We start from the raw sequence: 10,713 nt of genomic DNA on the forward strand, positions 1-10,713 counted from the left end.
ATAAAAACTTTTAGAAATGGGAAAACGTTGACCCGTAGCCAACAGGAGGGTTAAAGTAACAACAAGTCAACATAAATAAGCCTAATATAGTAACTAGTAATGGTTTATTTCCCTAAAACAAAGTCAGGAAAAAAAGGTGTTTAATTGATTGATTGATTGATTGATTTATTACACAGTAACAGAAATAAATGCATAACAAGATGCCAACACAGTGACATTGTACGTTTATCAGACCTGTCGAGGATAACACAAGAAAGTTACAAACTTATTTCCACTGTGGTCCTCGTTATAGTCTGACAAAGATGTCCAGGCAAGCTACAGATGACTAAAAGGTACCTTATGTATCACTCAACCACATCCAAATACAAAATAAATACAAATATATACACTGTAATAATAAATATTCATTAAGACTACATAAAAGATTGAATCTAATTAGCATTTAACAACCATTCATCACATGCTCGATTAAAACAGCGATCTGACTGGCTTAACTTAATCTCAGCTGGGAGTTTGTTCCATTCCATCGTCGCCATGTACAAAAAAGTATTTTGCCCAAAACAGGTCTTAAATCTACACAGAACTATGTCTGTGGCACTGCCTCTCGTTGAGTAGCTATGAGAGTTTCTAATAAGTCTAATCTTTAAAATACCTTGGCTCATTCTTATACAAAATCTTTCTTGTTAATCTTAGTTTCAACTGTCTCACCCTGTTTTCAACAAGTAATTCAAGTAATGTCACTTCTATTTCTATTCTGCATATCATTTTATTAATACTTTTGGATCGGTCTGTGTTTTTGATGTGTCCTGGCTTTAAATCGACTTTTTCTGTCATTAGTTAAAACATAATATTTACCAATTGACCTTTTTTTCACATTGTTGTTATAATTTCAGAACTCCTGTTTCATTTTTATGTGTTTAAAATTGACCCATTTTTCTAAAAGTTTCTATATCAGAAATTTGGGGTTTCTATCAACCACATTGTCAAAGAATTTTAAAAAATAACATGGATGGTTCCATGAAATAAATGATCAGTTCACTACTTTCATTGAATTTGGGTGTTTTATTCAATTTTATAGCATTTTGAAAAAAATAAATGTATGAAAGAAGGTTGAAAAAATTGATAAAATGTTTAAAAAAAACATCACAAAAGCGCAAAACCCCCCCCGACAAAAACATCAGAAAAAGTGTCGACCAATTTTATTTTAAATTTTGACCCAGAAAAACTAAAAGTTGCAGGTTGACGGGAAGACAACACGAAGGTTAAAGATGTCATTTATTTACTTTTACGGACATCTGGAGAGCTAAACCTCTGCTCCTAGTCCAGCCTGGGTGAGCCCTGGCCAACTGCTGGCAAATTTGAGATTTGCTCTGCAAGTCAGTCTGGCCAAGTTCAAGCCCATTTCCAATGTCCCCAAAATCTGTCTGTGTCCGTGTGTGTGTGTGTGTGTGTATCTTGCTACACATATTAGATTGTACTACGTATAAAGCTAATTTTATTATATTTTATTCTAATTATATTGATAGTTATTATGAGAAGAGAGGGCCAGGGCAAAGCACATTTCATTGCATTCTCTCTGTACTTTGTACTTTTAAAGGTAACTGTTGCCTCTGCCTTTTGGGGAGCCTTTTCCTGCTGGGCCAGACTGATTAGAACAACGGAAATCCATATCTCTGGAAAGCTGAATAGAATTGGCACTATACCATGATAAACTACCTTTGTCTGTGACTGGAAACACCCACAATTCTAAAGGTCATTTCATCATTCTGTTTTATTAAACCTTTTGCTTAAATGTGCCCTGCCACACGTATTTCATGATTTTGTGGTAATGTCTGAAGGTTTACCATGGACTCTGTAACTTAATTTATAATTAATAATAATAATTTATTCTGTTTATTGATCCATAGTGGGGAAAATTACAATTTACACTCTATTTGTTAGAAATCACTACACACACAGGACTGAAATACACACAGACATGCTAGAGAAAGCAGACTCAGCTCAATTTCTGCCAGTTCTCATTAATATTCAACAAGCTAAGCTGCTTGACTCTGATTGGCTAACAGCTAGCCAATGAGAGCCTGGCTGTCAGAATGCTTTCCTCAGCCCAACTGGGCGAGCTCATGAATAGTAATGAGCTCAGGCAGTATGATGTCAGACTGACCAGCTGTTGTGATCTTCAATTGGACCAAGCCTCTCCTTCCTCATCAATCTAACAAACACGTCTTGTAGAGACAGCTCCCTCCATTTGTGTTTTTATATCTGGAATAAAGACATATTTACTAATCTCTGTCTGTTCTCATCATGTCTATCATTCTGGGTTTTGGGAACTGCTGCTTGTTGTTGGCGTTGGGATCTTCTTTTTGGGTTTTGATATTTTACATTTTAATGTTCTTTTATTCAGCACTTTGGTCAGATTAATGTGTGTTTAAATGTGCTCTAGAAATCAACTTTACTTACTGAAAGTTAACATAAGAAACATTTTACAGACCCAGAGATATGTTGCTTATAATTAATCAGAAATCACAATAAGAACAGTTTTATAGTTCATTAATAATGATTAAACAGACGATAGATTATAGATATAGACCAAGATATAATAACAAGTTTATAACACTGACAACACTGCAAGATACCACTATTATAAATGCATTAAAGACAATTCATATTCCTTCATATATAATATACAACATCACATAATCTTTACATTTAAAATACAACATCTGGAACACACACACACATACAGAGACACACAAACAAACACACACACACAGACACACACACACATACAGAGACACACACACAAACACACACACACACAGATACACACACACATACAGAGACAAACATACAGAGACAGACACACACACACAAACTCAGACACACAGATACACACACACATACAGAGACACACACACAAACACACACACACAGATACACACACACATACAGAGACAAACATACAGAGACAGACACACACACACACACACACACAGATACACACACACATACAGAGACAAACATACAGAGACACACACACAGACACAAACTCAGACACACACACACACATACAGAGACACACACACATACATACATACAGAGACACACACACAGACACATATAAAGGTATAATGATTAAAAAGTGAATTCCCAACATGTTGAACTATTAAACCCATGTCCCTTAACAGAGCAGCCACAACAACATCAAGGAACGATCAACTAACTCAATATATATACAATATAATATCATATAATATAATAACTGTTGCCTTTTGGGGAGCCACTTCCTGCTGGGCCAGACTGATTAGAACAACGGAAATCCATATCTCTGGAAAGTTGAATAGAATTGGCACTATACCATGATAAACCACCTTTGTGTGTGACCTAGAGTAATCCTGAAGTCAGAGGTGTGTCCTTATCCTGGGACAGTTTCCATTCAAGGAAACATCCACAATTAAAAAGGAATATAATGCTGAAACAGAGGTGATTTCGGGGACTTGTTCTCATGTGACCCTCACAAGTAATCAGGTTGTTATTTCACACACACACACACACACACACACACACACACACACACACACACACACACACACACACACACACACACACACACACACACACACACACACACACACACACAGGGCAATGCCTTCACCTCAGATCAGCAGATTTGTAGGTCTGCTCAAAGTTAACATAAGAAACATTTTACAGACCCAGAGATATGTTGCTTATAATTAATGAGAAATCACAATCAGAACAAGTTTAATTGTTCATTAAAAATGATTATTAAACAGACGATAGATTATAGATATAGACCAAGATATAATAACAAGTTTATAACACTGACAACACTGCAAGATACAACTATTATAAATGCATTAAAGACAATTCATATTCCTTCATATATAATATACAACATCACATAATCTTTACATTTAAAATACAACATCTGGAACACACACACTCACATACACACACATGCAGACACACAAACACACACACACACACATATAGAGACAAACAGACACACACACACACACATACACACACACACACACACATAGAGACACAGAGACACACACACACACACAGACAGACACACACACACACACATATAGACACACACACACACATAGAGACACACACACACACACACATATAGAGACACACACACACACAGACACAAACACAGAGACACACAGACACACACATATAAAGGTATAATGATTTGTAATGAAACTCTTAGATGACAGTAATGTTAAAAAGTGAATTCCCAACATGTTGAACTATTAAACCCATGTCCCTTAACAGAGCAGCCACAACAACATCAAGGAACGATCAACTAACTCAATATATATACAATATAATATCATCTATACATATATATATATATATATATATATATATATATATATATATATATATATATATATATATATATATATATATATATATATATATATACATACACACAAGCACCATTTGAATTACTCTTTCATATCACCAGCAACACACTGATGGGCTTCATATTAAACACTGCAGTCTTTATGTTTTTATTTTTATTGTCATTTTCTCAGACTCAGTCTTCTGTAAAACTCAAAAGAAGAATTTCTGCAGTAATCAAACAAGAGTTTTTACAAAAAACAAACATTCTTACAGAAATAAAGAAAAATAGAATCACAAATCATCAACTTTAGCAACAAAACAAAAGTTTGTGTGTGTGTGTGTGTGTGTGTGTGTGTGTGTGTGTGTGTGTGTGTGTGTGTGTGTGTGTGTGTGTGTGTGTGTGTGTGGTGAGGATCTGGCCACAAGACCTTGTCAACATCACAGGAAATGTCTCTTCCACGTCTGACTCCTCTCTCCCTCTCTATCCTCCTCTTCCTCTGACTCTCGTTGCCTCCATGCTGCAGAGTTCTCTACATGTCTTCTGTGTTTAAGCTATGGTTACACTGTGTTTAAGCTATGGTTACACTGTGTTTAAGCTATGGTTACACTGTGTTTAAGCTATGGTTACACTGTGTTTAAGCTATGGTTACACTGTGTTTAAGGGTATGGTTACACTGTGTTTAAGCTATGGTTACACTGTGTTTAAGCTATGGTTACACTGTGTTTAAGCTATGGTTACACTGTGTTTAAGCTATGGTTACACTGTGTTTAAGCTATGGTTACACTGTGTTTTAGTATTACACTGTGTTTAAGCTATGGTATACACTGTGTTTAGCTTTATGGTTACATCTGTGTTTAAGGTTACACTGTGTTTAAGGTTACACTGTGTTTAGGTATGGTTTATACTGGGTTTTAAGGTTACACTGTGGTTTGCGGTTACACTGTGTTTAAGGTATGGTTACACTGTGTTTAAGGTTACACTGTGTTTAAGCTATGGTTACACGTGTTTAAGGTTACACTGTGTTTAAGCTATGGTTTACACTGTGTTTAAGGTTACACTGTGTGCTTGAGTTGCAACGTGTGTAAGCTATGGTTACACTGTGGGTTTGCTATTACACTGTGTTTAGGTATGGCTACACTGTGTTTAAGGTATGGTTACACTGTGTTTAAGCTATGGTTACACTGTGTTTAAGCTGTGGTTACACTGTGTTTAAGCTATGGTTATAACTGTGTTTAAGGTATGGTTACACTGTGTTTAAGGTATGGTTACAATGTGTTTTAAGCTATGGTTACACTGTGTGTAAGGTCGGTACCGTTAAGCTATGGTTTACACTGTGTTTAAGCTATGGTTACACTGTGTTTAAGGTTACACTGTGTTTAAGTGTTACACTGTTTAAGCTGATGTGTTTCGTATTTAAGGTTACACTGTGTTTAAGGTTACACTGTGTTTAAGGTTACACTGTGTTTAAGGTTACACTGTGTTTAAGGTATGGTTACACTGTGTTTAAGGTTACACTGTGTTTAAGGTTACACTGTGTTTAAGCTATGGTTACACTGTGTTTATGGTATGGTTACACTGTGTTTAAGCTATGGTTACACTGTGTTTAAGCTATGGTTACACTGTGTTTAAGCTATGGTTACACTGTGTTTAAGCTATGGTTACACTGTGTTTAAGGTATGGTTACACTGTGTTTAAGCTATGGTTACACTGTGTTTAAGGTTACACTGTGTTTAAGCTATGGTTACACTGTGTTTAAGCTATGGTTACACTGTGTTTAAGCTATGGTTACACTGTGTTTAAGCTATGGTTACACTGTGTTTAAGGTATGGTTACACTGTGTTTAAGGTATGGTTACACTGTGTTTAAGCTATGGTTACACTGTGTTTAAGGTTACACTGTGTTTAAGGTTACACTGTGTTTAAGCTATGGTTACACTGTGTTTATGGTTACACTGTGTTTAAGCTATGGTTACACTGTGTTTAAGGTTACACTGTGTTTAAGGTTACACTGTGTTTAAGCTATGGTTACACTGTGTTTAAGGTTACACTGTGTTTAAGCTATGGTTACACTGTGTTTAAGGTTACACTGTGTTTAAGCTATGGTTACACTGTGTTTAAGAAGTTTAGGTTTTGAGGCTTTGGTCTAAGCATTCGTTTTTAGTGTGTAAGCAATGGGCAGAAACTGTAAGTGTGTGTGTGAGCTGAAATCTGCACTATTCTCCGTGTCCTCAGGTTCACAGCGACTACAGCAGCACAGAGCATCAGCAGCAGGACACTGAGCACTGAGCATCCCACTATGAAGAAGGTGGAGTAAATCCCAACGGGCTCCTTGTACACTAACACAGTTCTATCTGTTGACTCACACTGAAAATGATCTGGGTCAGTAACTGCACACCAGTACTCCCCTACATCTCCCACTGAGATATCAGAGATAACCAGGCTCCCATTATCACGGTACATGCTCACTCTGCTCATGCTCTGATCAGACGTTACACTAATGATTCTTCCCTCTGTTCTGTTAGACTTGATAAACCAAACATGCTCCTTACCCTCTCCCCTATCTCTGCATCTGAGAGTGACTTCTTCTCCCTCTGAGAAGAGCTCTACAGCAGGGGGGGCAAATTTGGGACACACCACCAGCACATAGCGTTGCTCTCTCTTAGAGGCTCTACAGGAGTACTGACCTGAGTGATTTAACATTAGAGATGAAAACACCAGCGAGTAGTTTTGGTCTACTGAAGGAACAATCTGGTTTAGTTGTCCTATGTCAGCAGAGAACCATTTAGACCAACGTGGGGGCTGTTTATCAGTGGAGTCAGTGATAGAGCACGGCAACACAGCGGTCTCTCCCTCTGAGCCGTAGATCATCTCATTCTGTAGGTACAACTCTACAGTCTGACTGCTAACACACTGCTGTTGGTTCATCACCAGACAGGTGTAGTCTGTAAGGTCTGTTGCTGTGACATTGGAAACACGAAGAGCTGATGTGTCTGTCACCACTTGGTATCTTCCTCTAACATTGTCCATCGCTGATGTCGTATTGTCCCCAAAAACTCTGTTCCATGGTCCATCATCATATCTAGAGTCCTGTTTGAGCCACTGGACATCCAGATTATCAGCTGCTCCCTCACATGGCAGGTCCACTGTTACTCCAAGTCTCGCTTCAATAAATCTCCCATATATTGAAGTACAAACAGTAATAGTGATGTTGTTGTCATGCGTCACGTTGCCCTCAGTCCAACACTCCTCTCGGTACGGCCGGAGTCTGAATGGGTCAGGTGGAGGATGGTGTAAGAAGAAGTATTCACCGAGCTGACAAGTTGTGGGTTCGAGGAGCTGTTGGACCAGAGGTCAGAGGTGTCCCACAGGACAAGCTGCTCCTCACCAACAGATCTGGAGATCAGGCAGGAGTTGGTGTTCTCGGGGAGGAGGAAGGTGTAAGAGCCTCTTTCCTGTCGGACGATGATGCGTTCTGTAGCATGGATGTAGTTGCTGAGAGCAAACAGCAGGAAGGAGAGCTCTGTGACTGCAGCCATTCTGCTCCGAGGTCGACAAACACTGACACCACTCAGCTCATATACGCTCTACACCAACCCTCATCAGCTGCTGCTCTTTATCTGGTATATGTGTGTGTGTGTGTGTGTGTGTGCGTGTGCGTTGTTCACCAGACAGATTAGCAGGAAAGCAGGAACCAGATATTATTGTGTTCAACAGAAAGGGAGAGGAAGTCCCTTGTGAGTCCACCCATGCTCTGCTGTGCCAGGCTACATCCTGCAACACCCTGCAGTGCCCTGATACGCCATGAACTACTATGACTACCTTTTAAGTCACTGTTCCATTATCTTTATTGTGACTATTATCGCCACTGTTCATCACACCCCCAACCGGCACCGTCAGACACCTCCTACCAAGAGCCTGGGTCTGTCCCAGGTTTCTCCCTAAAGTAGGAGTTTTTCCTCGCCACTGTCACACTGAATGCTTACTCTTGGGGGGGGGGAATTACTGGAATTGTTGGGTCTTACTAGACCTACTCTATCTGTAAAGTGTCTCGAGATAACTCTTGTTATGATTTGATACTATAAATAAAATTGAATTGAATTGTGTGTGTGTGTGTGTGTGTGTGTGTGTGTGTGTGTGTGTGTGTGTCTGTGTGAGTGTGTGTGTGTATGTGTGTGTGTGTGTCATACCTGTCAAGTTTTGGATTTGAAAATAAGGGAAATTTTCCGGCGCCCACCTCGAGCAGTCCCACCCCCCCAACCAAGCTCCAGTATCCCTTACATTTTAAGACAGGTGTACAAGAAAGCTAAAATCACCACTTGATGCAGAATTCTGAAAACATTTACAATTTATAACATTGCTTGTCTTTACATTTTATTTTCATTCCACACATTCTTTTCATTTCATAGCCTATTGCTTTTCTTTTACAGTTTTTCTTTTCATTTCACATAACTTTTCTTTACTCTTTTAGTGAGTTATTGTACAAATTTGTTGCAGACTTTGCATTCTTTAAGACTGTTTAGGAAGGAGTGTATTAGTGGGCTGGGCCAGAGTGATTCATACATGAGAGTAGAGCGCAGACAGTTGTGTTGTCTAACGTCTTCCTATTCTCTGGAACAATCTTTCGTACCATGCTAAACACCCTTTCTCAACTTGCATTGCTATGGGGAATGCATAGTAAAGCCTTCAGAAGTTTTGGCAGCGCACCGTCTCTGTCGAAGCGTCCATCATCATCTGACCTCACACACTGACCTCGCGACAACTGCCACCTACAGTATCTGTAGTAGGCTACTGCAGGTGGCAGTTATCGAAAGGCTAGTGACAGAGCTCAGATTGGGAATGTTTTTTTTGTTGTTGTTTTTTTTTTACTCCGCTCGGACCCGGGGTATTATTTTTTAATAACGCAGGTTAAAATACGGGAGATTTACGGGAAAATACTAATTCCGGAGGACGGCGGGAAAGAAGGGTAAAATACGGGACTTTCCCGGCCAAAACGGGATACTTGACAGGTATGGGTGTGTGTGTGTGTGTGTGTGTGTGTGTGTGTGTGTGTGTGTGTGTGTGTGTGTGTGTGTGTGTGTGTGTGTGTGTGTGTGTGTGTGTGTGTGTGTGTGTGTGTGTGTGTGTGTGTGTGTGTGTGACTGAGTGTGTACAATTTGCTTATCAAGCCTCCAGGAGGGTGGATGATGCAATTCTGACATTACAGTTTTTTTCCGATTGCTAAACGACAGTGGGCACAACTGGAGTCACATGTGCAAAACTCTAACTACAGTCTGCACAGCAGCAGTTCATGTGGACCAAACTCTAGTTCGTTTTTCATCGCTTGAACACAGTTTTCAAAACTCTACACACTTATCCCATGACTTTAACCACAACGTGCACAACACTGTAGATTTACAGCACTTTGTTCAAATGCTAACACACTGCTGTCAGAACTGTTAAAAACACATTCAAAACAGAATAGATTTCAGTCTGGGGCCTGTCAAACACTGCTGATTGCAATTTTAGCTGAAAGCCTAAGCAGGTGTCTTGTTTTAGACTAATTAGTGAACATATACGGTATTTATACAGAGAAAGCTCAGAAAGCCTTTTTTTGTATACAAACACCAAATAAGAATGACACAATGATACACTGTACTGTTAGAGAGAAACAGGTAAAAGAGCAAAGATACCAATATGTTCAGGTCAGATGTCTGAGGTTATGTACACAGCTATAAAAAAAGTGAAAAACACTATATCTTTACTATAGTAAAACTGCATTCTTACTGTTTTTCAGAAAGTAATGGAGGTGAAAGCAATAGAAACACCACATTCATTTGTATTTAGAGATGATGAAGACATCCAATGTGATGAAGAAAACTTGCCACATGATGCTGGAGAGAGGCAGGATTAGTCACTACTACTGTTACGTATGTACCTTTAGTTTTTCTTTCCCCAGTAATTCCATAAATTACTATAGACAAAATACTTTATTGAAGAAAACTGCTGATTTTTATTCCTTCTTGTTTACCTTATGTAAAAATTTGTATGTTATACAATCTCTATTTTTTCCTTAAATAAACTGTTGAGTAGTGTCAAGTCACTCAAATTGTTCAAACTGTAAAGATGAGAAAGTTTGTAATTTGTGTATTGGTGTTTGATGCTAGTGTTTTTACTGTCAGTGTGTTCTGAGTGACAGTGTGTGTGTGTGTGTGTGTGTGTGTGTGTGTGTGTGTGTGTGTGTGTGTGTGTGTGTGTGTGTGTGTGTGTGTGTGTGTGTGTGTTATCTCAGTGAGGCTTGTGGCTGCTCTGAGCCTGTGTTGTGTTGCTGTGAATGAGTTGTGCAGGTGA

The sequence above is a fragment of the Perca fluviatilis genome, chromosome 21 (assembly GCF_010015445.1).
Source record: "Perca fluviatilis chromosome 21, GENO_Pfluv_1.0, whole genome shotgun sequence".
NCBI classification, from domain to species: Eukaryota; Metazoa; Chordata; class Actinopteri; order Perciformes; family Percidae; genus Perca; species Perca fluviatilis.